Below are 24865 nucleotides of genomic sequence, written 5' to 3' on the forward strand. Positions count from 1 at the left end.
AAGAATGCGAAAATTCCGTGTACTGTGCATTGTTAGTGCCCGTTAAGAACCCCTGGTGGTCGAAATTATCCGGAGCACTCCACTACGGCGTCCCTCATAGATTGAGCCGCTTTGGGACGTCCATCCTATAAAGTCAAACCAAATGTGCCATAATCCTATTTGCTGACTCGTTCAAACATATATACATTTTTCAGTAGGGAAATTAAGGAATCTACAATTTAATCTTTTCCCCATTTTATCGCAGAGATCACCCACAGTAGCTTTTGTGTAATAACGCTGTATCGATTATTCTAATGCTATTAAGGCGATAGCCTTTAATGGTTCATATTCGCGGTGACCGTCCGTCTGTTGCATCGCCACTTAGGTCCCGTGACCTTGTGATGTCACTAGACCTTATGATCTCCGAAAGATCTATAATTTGGGTGAAAATTGCTCGAAAACGAGGAAACGTGAATGATGATGACGTCATATCAGACGAAAGGACGTCGAAGCAGTGTGATCCGCCGCCAAGCAACAACTGCAGAGGCGCTGCGCATGCGCAGCGTGACGTCACCGCTTCCTTTGCCACGCTCGCGCCAGCTGCTCTTTTCCTCTGTCGCGAAATGAATTCAAGCGCGGCAAATTCAAATCAGTGCAATGAGTCGCAAACGACTTTCGCCTTCCCGCAGTTAAGAGATATCTAAGTGCCTAAAGGCTGCGAGCTCTAAAGGCTGGGAGAGATGAAATGTGGAGATAAGAAGTGCCGAGAAAGGAAGCATGCAAGAACCCAGAAAAAAGGAGGAATTTAGGCACTGAAGCAACAAAAAAAAAATAGTAGAAGGGATGAATGAATTCCAACACGTAATACAGAATAAAACTTTCAGGAAACAACAGACAACAGAGAAAGGCAGAAAAAAATCGTTTTCTTTATGAACAACGCATTCAGAGTAATGCAGCCAGGATAGCTTCGCCGTGATCGGTTTCCGGGCAACTTTTAGCCGTTTCGTTTGCCTGTGTGGATTGCACAAGCGGAAGCGAGGCCAAGCGGCTGCATCTATTTTGCATTGCTTTATTCTTTTCTATTCTGCAGTTGTCTATGTACCGAAACACGTTCCACTAGTAGACGCAGAAACAGATTACCACCACGTCTATGAGCGGTTACTGTGGCATTGGCAGCAAACTGCTCCTGTTAGCTTTCAATCAGCTGGAACTTAAAACAACGACAGACCACCTTAAGCTCATGCTGTATTGAACCTGCAGTAAACATCATCTTGTAAGCGCTAGGCATATGGATTCAACTTGTGGGCCAACCATTCGAAGAAGCAACTGCTAAGTAACCGAGATGCCTTGGGAGAAAGTCAAGAGTCGCCTTGGGAGGAAGGTCTGGAATTTCTGCCGTTACTGACGGAGGCCAGGAGTAGGCTTAACCCTTCACTTCATTCACTTTGCTTCAAGACACTTCATTTTTTACACTTCTTATGTTCCTGAATCTTTGATAAGAGCCTCTTGCTGCGTGGTGTCTGTAATGTGATTGGCGGTTACAACCAGATTCTTTCCTGCTGGATCTTCTGAGATATGTCAGTTCTCCGCATTTGAGTCGCTTTTCTAGGAATTCGTTTATTAAATATCAAGTATTTGTAGTAAAGCCCCAAAAGTCGCTTTTGAGGTTGAGTTTGACAAGTTGCAGTTATTGAGGAACAGGAGCGCCGCCAGTGAGCATTGCATGAACACCTGTTGCTATGGGGCCGTGTGGACGTCTTGCAAGACATGCAAATTCTAAATGTATTAAGGAATCGCCTTAGCTTAAGTCATGGCCACTTCGTGAGGCGTCTAAGAGAGATTGTTTTCAACTGCAAAAGCTATACTGGTTTTAATTCACCCTACTGCGTTGCAAGTATAGAAAACCGAATCATCTTTCTGGTGGTTTAGGTTACTGAAGAAGTTTCTTTTACATGATACAAAAAATAAACCCGTAAACCCATACCTTTCGTGGCCAGATAACGAAATTTGTTAGATAAAGAGGTAAGAAAAGCGGTGATAAAAATTTAAAAAATATGCGCTTTATAGGCGAATGTTCTAGAAAAATATGTTAAGATGCACTATTTACTTAAGATCTTCGCATAAGAAAATTGGCATAATGTGCGAGTTCATGAAGGTCTCGCTATGACGCGGAGCAGTTCATTTAGTTCGCTTCGTAGAAGTGAAACAAGCATCGTAAAAAAAAATAGTGTTTGATTCTTCTCTTTCTACCAGGTTTTCGTTATGCTGAAACATGCCCCTTGATTCTGAGGCAGCTCAAACCACCACCATCCGGCTTAAAAATATTTTCTACCTTGTGGTCTCCTCAGCGCACAGCTTCTTTTCCACCGTACTGTAATAAACAAGAGAACTGCGTCTTGGCGGGCAGGTACGAGCAGGTGTTGGGTGAGCTTCATTTTGATATATTGGTGCACCGAGATATTGACGCAGCGAGAAGTTCAGGCACTGTACTGTAGGACATGAGTAGCATAAGGATGAGACCTACTCAACACAGCATTAAAAAAAACTATTTCTTCCCTCGTTGTAGCAAAAAACTTTGGCCATATGAGTGTCTTAAAACTCTACAGAAATGCCTAAGGCCTCATACATCTCCAAGAAAGGAAATGAAGGCGAGGGAACTGCTCAAACTGTAAAATAAGTCATTACCCGAAACGCTGTTTAGATTACGGAATGAAATGACGTGGTTTTAGAGTTTGAACTTATATCCGGTGATATTCTCTTGCCTTCTGACGTCCAGCTGTATTCCTGATGAGAGAAATCAGGTATTGATGAGCTATAATCACTATCATTGAGCTTTTCTTCTAGTGCTTTTTGAAGCGAGCAGAACTACACTTATTACTAGGCTTAGCTTAATATATCTATTAGGCCCCAGTACACTCGTCGACAATGCTATCTTTTGATTTCTGACGCGCAGAATGCCGTGGAAACAGAGCCTCAGTACCAAACAGGTGTTCACAAATTCACAAAGGTGTCGCGGGCGCCTAACATGACGCTGAGAAGTATCACATTTAATGATTTTGTATTGTATTGCCTCCCTGTAACTGCCGCCAATTGAGGGCTAAAATATAAATAAATAAATACATATTTAAATACATAAATAAATAGATGAATAGATAAATAAATAAATATAAATCAAGTAGGTCGGACTCAGAAGTCGACCCTAGTCGACCCCACAGCAGTCAATGTTTTCGGCCGAGAGGACTCATCTTAACAAACGGAAGGTAGATGCAGTGACTAAGTGTCCTTTTCTTACTCCCTTCTGGCACTGGCCTCACAAAAACTAAATGCAGTAACGCCGAGACCATCTTTTATAATTTTTTAGCGTCCCTTTCTAGCTTTATATAGACCTATAGCTTAGATTCCCTGTGCACCACAACTGCATTTTCAGCTATCAGTATTTCCAGTCCCGTATTTTTTCTCTATTCGAACTCTGAAACTCTTCGTCTAGAAAGCAAGCATACGAACAGAGCCAGTGTTTAAACGAGCGCGTTTTCGAATGAACTGCTTCATACGTGAAAAAAAAACCTTCGTTTTTCGCAGCAGTGGTTGCTGCTTCTTTATACGGAAACCATAAATCTTTTTTTTTTCTTGCGTGAAGACGGTAGCAGGTGAGGAAGGACATAAAAACCGAAGAAAGGTCGGGTTTGCTTAATTAGAACCGCTCCATTCGAGTCGGGAAACTCGAGAGCAGACCACGTTCGTTTCCACATTGCCCAAATGCTTGGCGCACTCCTTGCAATGGAGAGATAAATAGTCTCGGCGCAGTGAAAAAAGAGATGAAAAAAAAAGGTACTGATGCTATCCTGGTCTAATTAGTCTGAAACCGAAGCAGGCAGTCCCAGATGGCGAAGAACGCATGTTTACTGCCGCGGCTACGCGATAACTATAGTCCGAGAAACGTTCCTTCATTTTAGTTTTTGTTCTCGTTATTTTTAGCTTATCCCGTCCATGACGGACTATCGACGTACTAACAGGGTTCAGTTAGTGTGCATGTACTCCTTCTTTATCCTTTATCTGATGCCCGAAGTTTCAAACACTTTGGTCCAGAAGGTTCTTTGCGAAGTAATTCCGTTCAACAAATCCTATAGTCCTTGTGCACTGGTATGTATGGTGGCGCCACTGCTCCAGAACAAGTGGCGCCACCTCACGCGCGGCGAGCACGTTAAGCGGCTGTGCGCTCGTCTGTCGAAGCAGCGCTTCTTTCCGACTTCGTCAGCGCGTTAGAACAGAACTTCTCTCGCCGCATTGGTGCCTTTCGCCGTACATATATGCATACACAGCATGTGTGTTGTAAAAAAAAATAAAAACATAGCAAAGAACGCCAAGAATCGTTATCGGCCGGGCGCTCGTTTCGTCCGCCGGCTGCAAGCGCACAGGCTCCCCGAGAGTGCGGTCTTCTGCTGGTGGCGCTTAGTTTTAAGAATTGATCCCGACACTCGAAAACTATGCCCGAAAACCGTCATTGGGAAGGCATTTGCAAAAACCTCTTCCGTTTGGCGGGCAGACCACGCACGGCATCAGTAGTAGAACGTTCTTGCTGGCTAGTAGGTTCATTGCAGAAAAAAAGGTTACGATTGCGCGAATGGAACAGCACAGGTGAACGAGGTACAAAAACGACAACACAGGCGTAGACTTCCAAATGTTTATTCCAGACCGAAAAGCGAACGCTATATATGAATCTGGCGCAGAACCATCACTGTCATTAACACAAGACCTGACTAAAATCTAGACCACATTGATCAAATTTTTACGTTGCAGAAGGGCCGATAGAACAGAAAGCACTCAGTCAGCATGTCCCCAGAAACTCCATGTCAAGAAAACGATTAAAAACAAGTAAGGAACCTAACCATCAACCTGAGTAAAAAGGGTGAAAAATACGCGAACTGACAATGCAGGTGACCGAACCGACAACAAGAGTAAAAAAATAAAAGAAGAAAGAATGCAAATGCTTTAAAACCATGGTATGACATGGAAAAACCGGCATGAGATTATGGAAAAAACAAAGAACAAGAGTAAAGGTGAAAATTAAAAACATGTAAAAGAATGAAATGAGGTATGAAAAAACGACTATGACATGGAAGTCAACGAAGTTACCTTTTATCTGAAATGAGAAGGATGACGCTGTGCTTTTAGCTCTGGTTGTTGTCATCATCGGACAAAGTTTGCACCTAGGTTTATTGCATGGCGCGGATCCTCTGAAGCTGCGGTTGCCGATTGTAGACGATGTTATCATATCCCGGATATTCCTTGCGCGCCTATACACAACACGTGGGGATGAGGGATAACTTCTTTCATCTTTTCACTCTGTTGAAGGATGTTGTGGTGTTTTTTAAGAACTGTGCTAACATTGGGCATTAAAGCCGAATGGGTAAAAACCAGATTGACTTGATAGTCCGGGCGCGGCTGCTTTTTGCCATTTATGAGTTCGCGCCGGTCATGATTTGAAGCTTTCTTGACTGAATCGTCGATGACTGACAATGGGTGCCTCTGTCGTGCCGTATATATATATATATATATATATATATTTATATATATATATATATATATATATATATATATATATATATATATATATATATATATATATATATATATATATATATATATGTGTGTGTGTGTGTGTGTGTGTGTGTGTGTGTGTGTGTGTGTGTGTGTGTGTGTGTGTGTGTGTGTGTGTGTGTGTGTGTGTGTGTGTGTGTGTGTACAAAACCGTCCTGCCCGAAAAAAATGTGTCAGATTTGGCCAGTGTGCTCACCACTAAGGGGCGATATTTCCTTTTTAATATGCGGCCCCAAGTTTTGCAGTCACGTAAGTTATCAAAAGGTTTAGTAGCATATGGCTCCCATAAAGAAATTGTGATCCGAGTTAATAGTATATTGATCAATGGACAAAATGGAACTTTACGCTACTTCCAGACGTACTGATTTTTCTGCTCTTTTAATGCTTGCTGACATCAGCTTTGACAATCGCTAGTTATTGCATATTGCCCTTTGTTGTCATCGTTAGGATTTGATATTGGCCAGTTGTGCGTGTAATATGATAAGCTGTTCAGGAGCCTCTCTGCAGTCGACGGAAAGACTGTAGACTTCCAGCCGGCTTCCAAGACCGGACGTTCTCTTCAAAAAGTGCAGTAAATTATACTGTGCAAATGGGCATGTGAATCGGTCAATAAACGTAGTTCGCAGTGGGCACTAGGCCCTGTCGTTCGTGCTTCATGCTCATGGCTATATCGCAATCTTAATACCTGAAATGACGAAAGCAACGGCGACGGTCCTGTATTGGCTGTTTCTGCGTGCTTGTCTCTCCTATGATCTTGTCGACAGCAGTTCCGGTGTACTATATGACACCCTTTTCCAGGCACGAACGATAACACTATTTCGTAGTGGAAAGCGTAAACCAGCTAACGCCGCTGCACCTTCTAACCGTTGACGACAAAAGTACATGGAATAACTTTCGCCGGTGTCTACGAGCAGGGGATGACGCGAGGAGTGTCAGAGGCCCTGGAAGCAATGACTTGTGTTTTTATTAGTGCTTGACACAGCTCCAACAACCGAAAAAACAGCAACAAAAAAACAGGTGGCGTGGTAATTGCTAATACAGACGCAAACGAATATTTTCGACAAGGGGCAACGAATGAATGGCGTGAGCTCCTGATGCTACTGGTGCCGAGACAGCACGATTGGCCGGGAAGCGGGCGCGGGGAACAAATACAGGAAGAGAGAAATGACGCGCGAAAGGCTAGCTGGTTTCTAGATAAACAGGCCAGCAACGCGCGTGGGCAGGTGCTGTGGCGGAAGTGGAGGCTGAAGCTGTTCCTGAAACTTTGCTGACTGGAAAGAGACATGTCGAGGTTTTCGAGAAAAAATGTAAACTTTGAGCAGCTCTGTAGAAATGCGGGTTCTTCGCTACAAGTTATCACACCTATAAAGGAAGCGCTCACACCGAAGGTTGCGCACGAAGGGTTACTATCGCGCAGAAAGGCTTCAAATCTTGGCTTACTCCACGGAATGTGCCTTTCCGACGAGGACAGAAAACTGGGACGTTTCCAACGCCGTTTTGTGAGAAGCGTAGTATTCAGATAAGCGGGCAAGGACATATTATGACTATACTGTACCAGTTTATATCGAGTTAGGTGCCCGTGCGGAACTTCATTTCGCTCCAAGGCGCTGGAATTCGTATGTAAGTCCGTCCGTTTTGGTATACGTGGCTACGCATCGGTTCCTTGCTTTGTGCTGAGCGGAATCTCCAACTGCATTCCTAGAGTGCAGGGAATCAGTCTTGGCGACTGTTCTGCCACGATTGTTCTGTTCTATCAAGAGCATCTGCAGACTTGCTGTCAAGAGTGTAAAGCACATATCGCCTGCTGGAGATAGCGATAAACTATGTCTGAAAACGCGCTCGCAGTGGAGTAAAAGGTAGAAACGCTAGGCGGCGCCTTCCACGCTAGTGTGGTGTTTTCATGCACTTTCAAGCAATCGAGGTCATTCCAGAAACAGCCTGAAAACCGCCGTCTCGCACTCGTATAGCCAACTCAGCTGCGAGCAAATTTGTTTAGTTATTATTTTAAAGGCTAGTAAGTGTCATCATCATCGTCCTCGTCAATAAGTATTTAGGATGTCTTTTATTTTCACATTCCCATGTCACGGCTGCACTCGTGAGCGAACTTTGGTGAGCCTCTGTGCATTCCTCGAACACACGGGCTTGACGTCCCGTCTGTTCTCCGCCAGGTAGTTACACGCAGTGACCGAACGCTCCGCGAGCTCTACCTTGAACGATTAATGACTGGACGCCCCACTCGAGTTGTAACCTACACAGTGCTGTGCGCGTGTGTGATTTAATTCCTCTAAAATGAACTAATCACGCGCACAACCTGGACACATTTCTTATTGTGTAAATAGTTTGTACATATTACTTCTCCCCCTGTCCTCTATTCCTGTCCCCTCAACTCTTCCATTTCATTTCTCCATTCTGCCTGCTGTCCTTTATTTCCGCTGCCCCAGCTCAGGTGCTTCAGTATCGATGGCAGATGCCGGGGCTAGCAAAAATCTTTTCCTTCCTTTTTACTATTATTTTTAATAAAACCACTACCACCACCTTCATGCCGTAGAAACCTCTAGTCTGGTGCCCAAGTTTATGGTGAAGATACCGATGGTTTAATGACGGTTATGACGAATGGTGAAAGTTTGGAGTTTTAATTCTCACCTCCTTTTTCACCGTTGGGCTAAAAATAAAACTGAGTTCAAGCGGGATACACGGTGAAAGAGTAGGAGGGCGATATTCCCTGAAAGGCAAAACTCATTTGATGTTTTTACGGTGAGAAGCAGTGTAAGGGACAACATCCTGGAAAGTATTCAGTGTAATCAGTTGCTCGTGAAGTCACCGAAGAAGAAGAAAATGATGTAGAAGGTAAAAGAGGAATATTTGCTATCATTTTTGAGGCAACAACAACAACATGAAGGCAAGAAGCATCCGCCGTTAGTCTTCGCGGTCAGCTTGATCATCGACGCCGCTATGTAGCTGCAAAGGCCCCAGAGGAAATCATCTGGGCAAGCAGACACATTAATCCTCTAACGTAAAAAACTCTAACAGTAGCCAAAGCAGGTCCCGCTACGGAGGCTCAGTGGTTAGGGCGCTCGGCTACTGATTCGGAGTAGCCGGGTTTGAACCCGACCGCGGCGGCCGCGTTTCGATGGAGGCGAAACGCTAAGGTGCCAGTGTGCTGTGCGATGTCAATGCACGTTAAAGATCCCCAGGTGGTCAAAATTTTTCTGGAGCCCTCTACTACAGCACCTTTTTCTTCCTTTCCTCTCTCAGTACCTCTTTTATTCCTTCTCTTACAGTGCGGTTCAAATGTCCGCGGATATGTGAGACAGATACTGCACTGTTTGCTTTCCCCAAAAACCAATTTTCATTTTTTTTTCAAAGAAACTACCAAGCTTAAGAACTCTCGCTAAATAAATCCCGTCAAGCAAAAGCTTAACCCACTAAATGTTTATTTCCGTGAGACACACACATGTTTAGATTACTTGGAATGGAGCGCGAACAAATAAAACTACTAGTCATACAACTGAAACGTGCAGATGCTTGCGTGAGTTTTATGAGCATAAAGTATGGTTCTTTACCTTGAACGCACAGAAGAGGAGTCACATATGCCTATTTGTAAACTTGGCGATATTTAGGCTCAATCTAAAGCAGACTGTGCTCTTCTTTTTGGATACTGTGAAAATCAAGTGTTCCGGCATGAATGCAAAGTAACAATCAATGTCTAATTTGAAAAAAAATATACCTAATTTCAATTTTCCAGCAACGTTATAAAAGTACTTGAAAGGCAAGCAGTTCATTTTTTTCTGACTGAGAGGTTTCTATTTCTAGCGAAGCCTGGCCAAATTAAAAATTGAATGCAAAGAAGCCTCGGCACTTATACTCGCATCCATCTTTTGGTTGGGTGCCTCCGTTAGACAGATTTCCGTTTACAATATGTCGGGTCTGTATCTAGTGAAATGATAAATGACGGCAACGAAAAATCAATTCGCGCAGAAATCGGAAACAAAAAATGGTGGAGGCGAGATGGAACACCCTTACGTGAGATACTGTCTTCGTTCAGTTAACGAGAAAAGTCGTTTTCGCCTTGCGTCCAAGATTTTGTGCCTGCTTCGTCCGACAAAAGATAATGAACGCTGATAATCAGCTGGCGCCGTCAGAATCGCCATCCCCGAGTTAGAGAGAAGATCGTAAATTTTAGCACCATGAAAGCATAGATTCTACTAATTTAATGCGCAGTAGCTGGAACTTGGCGACAGTGCCGTTTGCGTTCGTTAGAAACGCACCCCGTAACTAACAGGGGTGAGAATTCGCCAATCTCAGAAGTAGCTTCTATTTATGTTACGAATGCATTCTTTTGAATCAAATGGGAAATTTTTATTTAAAATGTGGTAATGCGTACTATTTTTCTCTGTTGACTACCTCAAAAACAAATATATTGTCACAGACTAGAAGACGAGAAAGTGGGCAGTACCGCGGCACAGAGCGCATGATGCCAAGCCGATGAAGAGAGAACGACATGAGAAATGGCAACGGCACTATTTAATGGCGGTGGGCCTAGCGCCTGTGCTTTGTGATGATGATGATGATGGCCTCTGCCATTCCGCCAGAGTCCATCATCATCATCATCATCATCATCATCATCATCATCATCATCGTCGTCGTCGTCGTCGTCGTCATCATCATCATCATCATTATCACAGAGCACAGGCGCTAGGTCCATTGCCATTAAATAGTGCCGTTGCCATTTGTCATGTCGTTCTCTCTTCATCGGCTTGCCATCATGTAACAATATCTCTGTTTACCTCTTCAAGCCTCAAGAGAGGTAAAGAATTAATTGTAAAGTCATACACATCCAGGAAAAACGCACCTGTGGCAGGATTGGTCAGCTTCTGACATTGTGCTCTTCTATGGAATGCTGATGCTACGACCTGGGTGACTTACAAAAAAGGAGGGCGAAAAAACGTATTGTACAAAGTGCATCGACATGGAATGAGCGCTTGTATCCGTTATTTTTGAACACTTAAGTTGGATTTTTTCTTCACTGGTTATAGTTCACTGTAATAGCATATTTCAAGAAAGCTGCAGGGTGGAGAGTGTGACCTCAAATACCGCACACTCATTCCAGTAACGGCGAAGTGGTCAAATGATCGCGCACTAAGATTTCCTCTCGCGTCAAGAAATTTTAATACGGTCTTAATTGACCCAGGAACATTAAGAACGGCACGCCTTAGAACGGCTGTGTTGGCTGCGGCATGTAAAGGTAAATTATGAGTTGTTCACAAATGAATTGTTTATAATGGTTATATATTCACGAACTTATATCACTTGGATCACTGAGAGTGGGCCCAGGAATACGGAATACAACGGTTGCGACAAAGTCAGAGAAGGCCACGCCATCAGTGCCGATGCTGCAAACTTAAGTGATGTTTCACGATTGACGGTTACTCATTTGCCATGAAGAATTTTTTAAAAAGACAACTTGAGTTGTGGATATAATGACCTCTCAATTTTGAGATATGTTGTGGTTAATGGGCATGCCTAGTTCTATATCCCTGGACATGTATTATTCAAATGAGGCAAACATTTCACTTATTGTTTGAGTTGCCATTATCAGCGCGCGAAATGAGGGCTCAAAACAGCCAATGTTAATTAGCGGCCTAGTAATATTTCTTCCCACTTGTCGTCACCTGTTACAAACATAAATGCCAGAACTGATTTTCATGTTGTTGCGAAAAGTTCGCGTGTAACTTAGGTCCCATTTTTTTAAAGCGCCAAGCGCCATTCAGACGATGTTCACGTTGTGCTTGTGCTTCATGTCCGTCGTGCCAAGGTCGTTGTACAACTCAGACTGGGACGCAGGTGTTTTGTTGTTCCGATTTATAACTGAAAACTGCATATCGTTTTATTATTTTGCCGCACTCACCTTCTTATGTCTACGTCTATATGGCGGTATTCCTGTTTTGAACCATTTGTGTTATTATTATTTTTTTCTATTCTAGGAACTTTCAAATAACAGAACCGGGAGTTCATTTGACGGGTACGTTATCATTTCAGGCACATAAAGGGCTGTTCGAGACAATTAGAGAGGTAAGGACAAGGACAAGCGTAAGCGTAAGAATAAGTAAGGGTAATTACGTTTTTTCGCGTGACTAAAATCTGCATGAGAATTTAAGGAATAACTATGCACAGCAAGAGAAAATGTGCATAACTGACCGGGTTCAGCAAGTTTACATGAAGTTTCTGTCTGTTTACTCTGAGTGAAGTGAAGGCATTACAAAACTTCCTTTTCTTAAGGCCTGCAGCCCGACTACACACTTAAAGGACAGCCACGGTCTGCCGCGAAGCGGTGCGTTAAGTGATAAACTATTCCACTGTCGTAGTACCATCATGTTGTAGCTGCTTGAGCTGGCAGAGAAGTCCAGACACTGGGCTGCGGAATTCGAGTGGGAGACTCCAAGTAGAGTTCTTCATAGACGACTACCGGTGGTGCAGCGTTCAAGATAGCTTGTTCTCAAGCGCGTACTGACATACGTTCCGCATTACACCTGACACTTTCTCTATGCTGATGCTCTGCTACGGCAACACTTTCATTGTAGTGGATGAGCGGCGAAGCTTCACGGCTGCTTAGCACTATGGTAACAAAGCAAGCATTAAGCGCCAGTGCTTTCTCCTACCGCTAGAAACAAGGCCTCTAGACGCGAACGGAGCGTGTCGCATCAGAAAACCACCAGGTCGTGACACAGTAAGCTGGAACACTAATAGGGGCTCAGGAACTAGCGGTCGTGAATTGAGAAACTTATCTTAGGCACCCAATAAACGCGCAGCGGAGCGCTCCGCTCCTGTGCTCTACACCTTTAGAGCATGGCCGTCAGTATCGAGTAGTGGCTCACGTCGCTGCAGATATGCAGGTGGACCTGTGGACCTTTAAACAAAAAGCGCTAAATAAACACAAACGTGGCCTCCGTTTTCTCGTTCTGCGTTATGGTTGTGGTTAGCGCAGGTTCGAAGGAGCTCTACTAGTAGACTTTAATACGCAGATGCATTGAATAGAACCCCAGCTGCAGTTACCTACGAATAATAACAGGTGTTTTTGCGTCCCGCATTCTCTGCTGATCAAGGTCAGCATAATCAGCAGCACGTCTAAGTCTGAAGCAGCTCTAGCACATCCTCTAACTGATCTATAATTAGAGCCCTTATACGCCACAGGCAGCCAGTCCATGCCGGCATTATCCTGTTCTCGTATTGCCACCTGGCTCTATGCCACCCACTGCTCCCTTTACCTTCTTTTACAATCCATTGCCAAAATCAGTTTCCTCTTGTAGATTTCAGCCCCGCCGCGGTGGCTCAGTGGTTAGGGCGCTCGACTACTGATCCGGAGTTCCCGGGTTCGAACCCGACCGCGGCGGCTGCGTTTTTATGGAGGAAAAACGCTAAGGCGCCCGTGTGCTGTGCGATGTCAGTGCACGTTAAAGATCCCCAGGTGGTCGAAATTATTCCGGAGCCCTCCACTACGGCACCTCTCTCTTCCTTTCTTCTTTCACTCCCTCCTTTACCCTTCCCTTACGGTGCGGTTCAGGTGTCCAACGATATATGAGACAGATACTGCGCCATTTCCTTTCCCCCAAAACCAATTGTTATTATTATTTGTAGATTTCATCCCGAATATCATTTCCTTCTGCTTGTTCCTAGCATTCATGTTTCCTGTCGTTCTCCTTTTTATTGGTGGCTTTGTTGTCCTCAGTTTAGTTTGCCGCCTTTTGTTTATCCTCCGTGTTTCCGCTGCATAGGTGAGTACTGTTATGAGCTTTCTCCAGATCAAGGTAATTGCCCCTAAAACACGCCGTTATGCGCGCAAAATAAAATCTGCCCTGCACGGAGTAAACAGTAAAAAATCTTGCGGTCTCTTTTCTCATAATTGAAAAAAAAATAGCCTAGCAGTTGTACAGCTCAATAGGGATGTTCCTATCAGATCTTTAAGATTTCTTTCAAGAACAAGTGCTATTTTACTATATGATTAGAAATATTTCGACTGTCTAAACAGCATGATCAGGTGAAGAGCCTCTCACAGCATAGATGCCCCTTTTGCGCTATGTACACGATGTACATAGCGCAACGTAAGTACACGATGTTGCATGAAGATAAAAGGCGTTGAAATTCTTACCCTGCCCGCCGGATATAGGCAATGAGTTCTTGTGTATCTTGTAGCTCAATGTCGCGGTCACGCAGTGAAAAAAAGAAGAATACAAGACATGTTATTTTATCCAGTCTTGGCGGTACCGTGAACGTCCGTATGATAGTGCGTGCAGTAGTGCCACTAAAATGTAAATCTGTAGCGAAGGGGGTTTTCTAAAACCAGACGCATGGCATATCGTATTCTGGTAAGATTTAGATTGAACAGGTATTTGCGTTAAGGCATCGATGATATTTCGTGTGCCATCGCGCACCTGCTCTTCGCGATGCATTCGAGTAGAAACTGCAGGATGTTTTGAGGGCGTTGTACATTAATGTACATCGTTCCGTAATTTATTAGTTATTATTTAGTTAATTAATAATTAATAAGTCTTATATAGGTATAGTAAACTTTGCACCGAAAGTAATCCGATAACTACAACTATGAAGGATTGAATATAAATAAACTGACACATATTGCTGACGCGACTCAGTATAGGGCTCTTCTTACTTTGTGGCATCAGCTCAAGATATTACTTTGTTTGAGGTGGTACCGCAGATAGTTTGTAACTGTTGCTCGAGAGTAAGCAGACAAATAGAAGTGAGTAGTTGTGTCACGAAACGAAACAACGCATGAGAAGAGCAGTACAGCTGCTATATTCATGCCCTCTTTTAATGCGTGCATGTTAGCAGAGCCTATTTTATATTTAGCATCGTTGAGAAGGACAGCTGGTCAGAAAATGCTGATGCATTTCTTAATGTATCGTCTTCATGCAACGAAAGCCCTTGGTCAAAAAAAGGACATTCACTTATTTTATCTTGAACATGAAACTACCGATCTCATGTCACGTGCCGCCAAGAGTTGCCACCATAAAAGGTGTAGAGAAAGAGGAAGAATGAATGATATACTTGGAAACAGTTAATTATGCTGTTTTGAAATATTTTAATAAATAGATACCAAACAACATTCTAAAAGGCCGCATGCTACTGCTAAGAGAATAAGTTTCGATAACTCCCACGTGCAAAACGGTGCTGCGCATCGATTTCCCGCAGGCATTCTGTATGTGCGTCTGCCCGCGAGGTAATTAGTCCCTGGATAGCATAACATGCTTCCTCTTTGGTCAAATTGCAGCCTGTCGTTAATATTGACTGTTGTATCTGTTTTTTGTACAGAACAAAACTATCAAGACGAGCAGCTCTGTTCAGAAAGAAAAACACCTGGCGTGGCACTTTCTCTCAATAATAAAAAGGTCTGGTGATTAAGAGAGGCGAACGTTACCTCATAGCCTAAGCACGGAAGTAAAAAATGAAGCAAAAAACAGTGAAAAATATATGCTGCAGGTGGTGTTGAGAACCTACATGGCTTTTTAATTAGGATAAGCTTTAGCAATACGTGCACTTGCTTTTCCAAAACAAGCGCTAATACTTTTTAGTAAGGCTATGGGAGCCATCTTTACTTTTGTTCTTAGACTATAATGGCTGGGGGATGAGGTTTGCCAATTTATTTTTGTGCTGTACGCAAAGCGCGAACATGACTTCGCCTGCGTGGAAGTTTTTGACGAGGCAGACCAGAGAATCGGCGTCGTTCGCTATCGTGCCACGGGTGCAGTATTTTAGACAAGACACAGACTCAGGTCGCCGGATTAGTGATGCTTCGGTGCAAGTTAGAGAGCCTCGTGTGACGGCTCTAAATATGCAGTTGTTTATGCTTGATATTATTAGTTAAATTCATGTCCTTGGCATGCGGAAGCTACCTGCGTGAGCACCGCTGTGCGCCAATAAACCTGGAAGATCACAATCGTAATGTTCCTTAGGTACAATCGTATTCACAGTCGTAATGTTGCATATAGGTATTTTCGTGCATGCCTGAGTAACAGAGGAAGGGGCAACAAGTCGGACTCGAATTTTTCATGCTTTCAGGATACATGAGGACAGGTTAGATTTTCTGGCGCCTTAATGTGGGAGCCTGCTTTCCACTGTACAGTACTATGGACAGCTAATATTACCGCGAAAGCAATACTCCAGACGTACCAACTCCAAGCAAGAATCTTGTCATCTTGTATTGTCTTGCGCTCCCCAAGCTTACCTGTGTTAGCTGAGGTAAGTTCGGAGGCGCGTCATGCCAGCTGCGGCCAATGGCAAAAGGAACCTCGGGCAAATTCGGAGGAGCATTGCGCAAGCTGCAGCTAATGGGAGGGAGGTCGGGTAAGTTCGGAGGAGCGTCATGCCAGCTGCAGCCAATGAGGAACCTCGGGAAAATTCGGAGGAGCATTGCGCAAGATGCAGCCAATGGGAGGGAGCTCGGGTAAGTTCGGTGGAGCGTTATCACGCCAGCTGCAGCCAATGGCAGGAGGAACCCCGGGTAAGTTAGGGGGAGCATTGCGCAAGCTGCAGCTAATGGGAGGGAGGTCGGGTAAGTTCGGAGGAACGTCATGCCAGCTGCAGCCAATGAGGAACCTCGGGAAAATTCGGAGGAGCATTGCGCAAGATGCAGCCAATGGGAGGGAGCTCGGGTAAGTTCGGTGGAGCGTTATCACGCCAGCTGCAGCCAATGGCAGGAGGAACCCCGGGTAAGTTACGGGGAGCATTGCGCAAGCTGCAGTGAATGGGAGGGAGCTTGGGTAAGTTTGGAGGACCGTCATGCCAGCTGCAACCAATGGCAGGAGGAACTTCGGGCAAGTTCGGAGGAGCATTCCGCAAGATGCAGGCAATGGGAGGGAGCTCGGGTAAGTTCGGTGGAGCGTCATCACGCCAGCTGCAGTCAATGGCAGTAGGAACCCCGGGTAAGTTAGGGGGAGCATTGCGCAAGCTGCAGCCAATGGGAGGGAGCTCGGGTAAGTTTGGAGGAGCGTCATGCCAGCTGCAGCCAATGGATGGAGAAACCTCGGACAAGTTCGGAGGAGCATTGCGCAAGCTACAGCCAATGGGAGGGAGCTCGGGTAAGTTTGGAGGAGCGTCACGTCAGCTGCAGTCAATGGGAGGCAGATGGCAGTTAAAATAATGATTGGTAACGAGATGTTGCTCGGGAGGAGCAACATGGGTCGTAAAATCCCTATCGTTGGCTGTGATGAAAACAGCCGCCTGCAAGTGCATGGGCGCATCGCTTAACCCCTGCGCCACTGCGCTGGTATGAATATCAGGACTTGCCGCGATCTATGAATGTTAAGTAGAGAATGATCAATTCTGCATATATGGGAGTTAACCCACTGAAGCCGTCGCGTCATACACCCAAGGCGGAGTTTAAGCGACCCTCCAGTTGAAGAATGAACACATGCTTTCTAAGCTCTAGTTGATTTAATTGTGTTAAACCACTAACACTTTTAATATAGTCTTGAGGTATTCAAAGTTTTTAATTATCTTGAAAGTATTTATGAGGATAAAACACACTAGAAAACTGTCGCCAAAGGATTTTTAACATGAATGTTGTTACTCGGAAGCTCGGAAGCTTAGCACTAATCGGTATAAAACAGGGTTATTATGGCTCGGGCTTTTGATACTAGATACGGAAAAGTTGGAATAAAAAGGGTAGATGGAGGCAGCGCACGGGATATTTTAAGCCAATTTTGACGTAAGCGTCTAAAGGTCAACCTTTGATTTGGATCGTAGCGCGTGGAGGAGGATATTAATTTCGCATTCTTAGCGAAACAGTGCGCGCTAGAGTTTTATTGACTTTATTAAGATGTTTTTAATAACGGCGGCGTCAAAAATATTTAGACTGAACGAGGTTCGCTTTGCGCTACACCCTAGCAAAAAAAAAAACTGTTTAAAGCAAGCATTGCCGCGAGAAGTAAAAAAATCGTGCACGGTGATTCGTTTGCCATTCGTTCGTTTCATTGTCCTCACGAGGGCAGAGGAAACCAATATCCAAATTCCTAGCATTTCGTCCGCCAAAATGCTCTCCCTGCTTATTGCACCAGCTACAGGTGGATGTTCCGTTACTATAATAGGAATTACTCGAATAGCAGAAAACAAATTGCGCGGATCTCTACATTTCGGTAAATTAATGAAAGAATAAAGCAGGCATGTGGAAGCGAAGTGATCAAATTTGAATATGCTTTCCAGACTGGGGAAACCGTCGTCACTCACCTAAGGTCGAAATAGCACCCCTTGTTTGTGGACGTCTGAAGAAAAAAATATGAACGAAGATAAGACCGCTGGGCAAATCTTTCGATTGCCCATACGTCTGGCTCAATACCTGCGCCCGAGCTTAGGGTAAAAATTAATTTGGGAAAGCTTGTTACCTTTAGACTTCACCAGATTAGCAAAACATGCAGGAAGGAAAAATGGAAACAGGTGATACAGCCAGGTGTGAGCCTCCTTTTATGCGCACGAACAAAGCTAGGTCCCGTTGTGCCTATTAGAATTTTAACGCGATAGCGTTAAGGAGTTCGTGTCGCAGAAAAGCCGGTTTCGTCGGCGTCTTTGGCCGTGAGCGAAAAATGGCGCATCTTGGTGGACACCTGAACCGCGCCGTAAGGGAAGGGGATCATCTCTAGCGGAACGGTACGGGTGTAGAGCGAGAATTGAGACAGGCCTCATTTCCTTTCCTTAAAACCAATTTTCATTTCAATTTCCTTCCCTTACGGCCCGGTTGGAGTGCCCACCGAGATATCTGAGACAGGCGTCCTTTCCTTTCTTCAAAAAATTTATTTTCATTTTCCTTGCCTTACAGCGCGGTTCGGGTGTCCACCAAGTTATGTTTCTTTTCCTTAAATTGTCCGGGCAAGGGGTCGCACCGAATGACGATGGCGTTCCATGGATTCCTTGGCAATGCTGCCACACACTGTCGCGTCCCGCTCTTAAAGGCAAAGCTTAAGCGTTCCGTGGATTCCTTGGCAATGCTGCAGCACACTGTCGCGTCCCGCTCTTAAAGGCGAAGCTTAAGCGTTCCGTGGATTTTTTGGCAATGCTGCAACAGGCTGTCGCGTCCTGCTCTTAAAGGCGAAGCTTAAGCGTTCCGTGGATTTTTTGGCACTGCTGCAACAGGCTGTCGCGACCTGCTCTTAAAGGCGAAGCTTAAGCGTCCTCCAAATTTCGGCTTATCTTAATGTGTCGGTCCTAATAAGAAGCGTATGCTCTTATTGCAATGAACTAAGTGTGCGCTTGTTGAGCTTTGGCGCATGGTAGCTTTAGCTGCTTATGCGCCATTAAACGCAACCCAGCGCAACACACCACAAGAGTGCGCTTGTGGAGTGGGTACTTCCGGTGCCTCGTTGCGCGCTGGCGTTCCTGCAGCATGGCTAAGGCCCATAATAGACCAGGATTTATGTAACGCACACCACTTTTTTCTTTATGCTAAGATCAATTGATATTGTCGCAATGCTAACCAACCTATAAGCGCTTCCATGCTTTTGGGCTTAAATGGTTTCCGCGTAGCTAGTCTTGCAGTAGGCTGGGCCCCTGCCGTGATCTTGGTCTTCACGCGAGCCCCTATTTTTTAGGCCCGTGCCTCTGCGTGTAGTAAAGCTGCTCGTGTTTGTGTGTTCGGGTTACGGTGACAGCATGCTTCGCGCTTTGCAGCAAGCCAGCAGAACCAATGGTAAGTCATCTGGATTATGCAGAATATTCAACAGTTCAGCTTCCCAGTCATGTTCATCCCATAACAAATCCGTTTCCTAGAAGTTAGAAACGAATATATGTCTGAGAAGTGCTTATTCCATGGTCTTAAAAATTAAAAAAAGACCAGCCCAGATAAAGCCTTCACAGATTACGAGAAACCCTTTGACTCAGCTGAAACCTCAGCAGTCATGCAGGCATCTCGGAATCAGGGTGTTAAAGAGCATTATGTAAAAAAAATTGGCGGTGGTTTAGCTCTGGTTAAACCTGGAGTGACGCGATAGCTACAGCTGGCCGAGTGGAACTTGGTCACGTGACCAAGCACGTGAAGACACGTGATCAGCCATGGCGCCACGCCGTCGGCAGCTGCTCCGCAACGCGTTACTAACCACGTGACAGCGTGGAGGCGCAGCCACAGGATGACAGTGGAGCCACAGGGTGGCAGCGCCGCCACGCTGAAGGCTCGAACTGCTACCGTAATATAGCTATCGCTACAAAATACTGGAAGATATATATGGCGGGTGCACAGCTACCATCGTCCTCCAAAAAGTTAGCAATAAAATTCCAATAAAAAAGGGTGTAAGACAGGGAGACACCATATCGCCAATGCTATTCACCGCCTGTGTGCCGCAGGATTCAGAGGCCTGGACTTGGAACAGTATGAGAAGAGTTAATGGAGAATACCTAAGTAGCCTGCGATTCGCTGATGGCATTGCCTTGCCAAGTCACTCATGAGACGAACTTCAACGCATGATCAATGAGTTAGACAGGCAGAGTTGTACTGTAGGTCCAAAAACTAATATGCACAAAACGAAAGTAATGTTCAACAGTCTCGGAAGAGAGCAGAAGTAAACAATTGGCAGCAAGGTGTTGGAAGTGGTAAGAGAAAACGTCTGCTTAGGGCAGGTAGTGACCGTAGATCCGAATTACGAGAGCAAAATAACTAAAATAAGATTGGGATGGAGCACATATGGCAAGTTCTCTGAGATCATGAATGTCAGTTTGCTAATATCCCTGAAGAGAAAAGGGTTCAGTTAAATTAAGGACAGCGCAGCGAGCTATAGAAGAAAAATGATACGTGAAACATTAAGAGACCAGAAGCGGGCAGAGTGGGTGAGGGATCAAACACAGGTTAATGACATACTAGTCGAAATCAAGAGGAATAAATGGGCTTGGCCAGGGCATGTAATGCGAAGGCAATATAGCCGATGGTCCTTGAGATTGACGGACTGCATTCCAAGAGAAGGCAAGCGTAGCAGGGGGTGGCATAAAAGCGGGCGGTTGAGATTAAGAAGTTTGCGGGGGGAGGGTGGCCCACAGGACAGGGTGAATTGGAGAGATATGGGAGAGGCCATTGCCCTTCAATGGGCGCAGTCAGGCTGATCTTGCTGATGATGATAAAGCTGCTCTAAAAATTTTTAAAACCGTTGTTTGGACTCGATGCTGTTTTGTTGTCACCAACGTTTTTACTCAATTTGCTTGTAGCAAAAGGAAAACTAGGGACCGACCAGCAGTCGACTGGCTTTGCTGGCGCCTTAAAGGGGCTCTGAAAGCGGCTGTAATAAAGTTGAGGTATGCCTGGGATGTTAAAGGACGCCGCTTCACGAACATCTTAAACAAATAATTTTTTATTGTCCTGTGTAGAAGCTGAGTTATCTGTAGCGAAAATTGCAATTTCAGACTCTCCGCGACTTTCCTTTCGTCACTTTTTGTACGCTGAAATGGCACTCCTTCGCCGGCCCCACCGCCGGGCGCGGAGATTTCTGACTCTCCGGAACTACGCGGCTTACCGGCTTTGGTCCTGGCAGCTGCCTGACGTCTAAAAAATTCTAAGCAATAGCATCTCTCGACTGGTATACGCAGGAGCATGTGACGGAGGAGGGTGCGAACATGACTAGTCGCCAGAAAGGGCTTTACGACGGGCGCGTGTGATCGTGGGTTCTCTGCTGCGTGTAGAAGACATTTGGCTCAAGTGTTCATGACCACAATGGAGTCATTGAGCGAGTTTGTGGGCTCTCATCAGAAGGTGTTTCATAGCCTCTTTAAATATACTTAATGATTCAAGCTATTTCAATGAGGTGTTCATTAAGGTTGCTGTCCATTGAGCACGAGAAAACTTGTCTTTGCAGCCTGGTTCCGTAATCAAGCCGCCACCCGGGTAGTTATTTTCTTCTTTACATTTAATGTATGAGAAGAACTTTAAGAAGTAGTGTTTTAGAAGAACCGACTTAAAACATCGCATCTCTCTTGATGCAGAAAACATTGCATCGATCCGGCATCAGACAACGTGGCAATAATGCGAGTAGATTAGAGAGTAGGGCACTTTCACTGCGCAGTGACCGGATGAATATTCAAGAGCGTTGGCACGAGCGATAGACTAACTCAGCGCAAGCTTTTGGAAGAAAGTGCACTGAACCGCCGTTTGTATTCTTCATTCCTATCTTGTATAAGGCTCCTTTCTGATGCCCAAAACTCGGCTATGGCAAATGAGCGAAGACTAATGGCTTTTTACGTGTCAGAGCAGCATTGCAAGCTCGTAGTGACGCATGATGCCTGTCCTCGATTGAATCAATTCCAACTTTTTGGAGTCTAACTTTCACCAGCGTATCTGTACGTCATTGTTCTCATTGCCATTATCGAATGCTGAAGTGAGAAAGAGACCTGTGTACATTCGCTAATCCGGCGAGAAGAAAGAGAAAAGATAATGACACATCTAAATGGTCCTTACTCATCGCATTGTGACGTCCGGAAAAATTAAATGCACAAAAATGAAATTAGCTAGCAGAGTCGAATCAAAGACAGTGTTCAGCGAATTGAAATTCTATATCCACAAAGTTACCACAAGAAAACGTGCACATTTCACGTGCTCACCTAAAAAAAAAGACGTCAAAAATTGGCTCTTTGATATAGCTCATGATACCTCACTGCAAGATGCAGGCCTTCATATACTTCTTCCTGCAGAGTGAATATGAACCTCAATCCACTCTGCGATGCCTCTGTTAAGAGAGAAACACTTTCCTATGAAAAGAACAAATTAAAGTGTGCTGTCATGTTCATAACTGAAGCACTTTAGATTGCATATTTCTGACCCCAATGTTGATCTTATTATGGGCGATTTGCAATTGATATTGAAATGACAGGACCAACGCTGAAATATGTGTTGAAGCCTATTATAATCAAAGTGGGTTATCAGTGAGAACACACGAGCTTTGAAGGCAGGGATCTAATGATTTGACTAATGGGGACCTTCAGATGTTTTCTAATACTAATTTTTCCTCTCTTTGACAAATACATGAAATGGTGCAATCAAACAGATCAAGCGAGCAAAACTAAAGGTAAATGAATGAAACGATGCTGGATTGTAATATCTAAAGATCGTACGGCGCTTTTCCGCATTGCACTGCCTCTGGTCATGAGTACTCTTTTTGGCTGCACAGTTCGCGTGCAATATTACACGGAAGGCTGGAATAATCGCTTCAATCTAGGCTAAAAAAAAGAAGACATTTTTTTCTGGCACTCATTCACAGTCCATAGCTAACTTTAAACAATGTATAAAGTCCGAGAAAAACTCGGAAAGAATCTGGTTCCTCGAAATATTACTACGTTGAACTGTAAGCCGCTATTCTCTTTTGCTTGCATCCGCCGACAAACCAAATGGTTTCTGTTATTCAGGGTTCTCGCCTTGAATCGTTAAACTCACTTTAGTCAGCAGAAATGTTGTTTTAGTTATTGGAAAACTTCAGCCGACCTATTGCGGTGCTTTAGGCCTCCACTAGGAGAAATGGTGATGTCAAAGAAGTTCGCTCAGGACAAACTTTGGCCCCTGTTGTTCAAGTTGGCCTTGAGCCACGACACGCCATCGAACATGAACTCAATGGTCGGCCACATAACGTTGGCCTCGCCTAAACGTTGCGCTGCTGGCATGGCGAGGGAGCTTTCCAACTTTCCGCTTTCAGCCGATATACAGGAAAAAAATAATTGCTCGAAACAGCCTTTAGTGGGCAAAAAAATTATTAGTTTATGTTTTCCTTTTCTTTTGTAGAATGTATTTTCGAGCGGATTTTTTTTTTAGATGCCAGTTTTGTATGGAAAATGCAAAACACGCTTTAAGGAACATTTTGCTGATTAGGCCATTCCTTTTCGACGACGGGTACAACGAAAAAAATCGTAATTGGCAAAAGCGACCGATATGAGCTGCAGTACAAAAATCTGTGAAGCAGTTCACAATGACACAGCCGGCTCAGCAAAACTCCTAGCGCTACCGCTGTGTCAGCATTTTTTCCCGACCTTTACTTCTCTGAAAGCAGGCACATGACGTCCATTTTGTCGCAACGCCCCTCGGCGCACATAGACAAGCTGACTTTCTGCTATTGTACGCACTTTTATTTTATTTGAAGAACCTATTCTTCTTGATGGAAACTTATGTTACGGTCGGAAGAAAGCGCATATTTTTTATTTTCTCTAATTATCTCCTGAGCCCCGTTAACTTTTAGTTCTCAAAGATGTAAGCACGGTCGAGTCGCCATGTTTTATAAACTGTATTTGCTTCCGGAAGATACTAAGAAATATTATAGTATGGGCTATACAAAGTGCTGTCTCTATAGTCTGTCCAATTTTAACTCCTGGTCTTTGGTGACAAAGTCATGTAGCCGTACGGAAAGTTATTTAGTGTCACAATAAACGTATAGTCGTCGACACACATTTCAGATCCAGTTTTTATTCTGCTCTTATAAGCAGCTCGACTCAAAACGCTTGTGCACACAGCAAAAACTCAAGTACTGGTTTTGGTAGCTTTTGAATGAACTATCACAGGCCGATAAGCACTTCGTCTGTTCTTGGTTCACTGTTACTCCGCAGACGTTATTCATTTCTAGAAATGTTGCAAATGTACAAGAAGTTAGAATGTTGTTCTGTATAAAAAACCAACTGAGTGATGTAGCAAAAATATTTGCTTTCTGTGTACCCTATCTTACACCTTTGTTCTTCGAATGACCTATATTCGCTTAAATATTGTGATATTCAGCCAACCTTAAACAAACATTAAGTAAGAATGCTCCCCAGCACAATATCTTTCTGAAAAAGGGCCAGGTATCAGCTAGCGCTAGACACATCGCAGGTTTACAAGCTGCTGATCATAAACAAGCAGACTTAACATTAATCTACACTGGTTGAGAGAAGTTAAGCTAGTAGGTTGTAAGCTGTAAGCTCCCACAACTTTCATCTCTGGCGACAAGGAGACAGCCACATAAAGTACATGCCACGACATAATGAGCTGACGCCAGCCTCGTATGCTATTTGTGGGCAAGACTTTGACTTCAGCTAGTTGGATGTAGCATGACATTGTTTACGCAAAAAGCGTACTGGCGCTAAACGCCGGAGACATTAACATACACAAGACAGGCTTTCCGTGGTATTGGGGTCTTCAATAAGTACTGGACAGTGTTTTTCTCATGCAGCAACAGACGTAATGTATTGCTCTTAACAAAAATAGACAGCCCTGTCCTCATGCTGTCAAGAGAGTAAGCTCAGTTTCATTCTCGGGCTAAACTTTACTTCGGAAAGAATTTGGCGTACGGTT

This window comes from Amblyomma americanum, chromosome 4, assembly GCF_052857255.1.
Source record: "Amblyomma americanum isolate KBUSLIRL-KWMA chromosome 4, ASM5285725v1, whole genome shotgun sequence".
Lineage (NCBI taxonomy): Eukaryota > Metazoa > Arthropoda > Arachnida > Ixodida > Ixodidae > Amblyomma > Amblyomma americanum.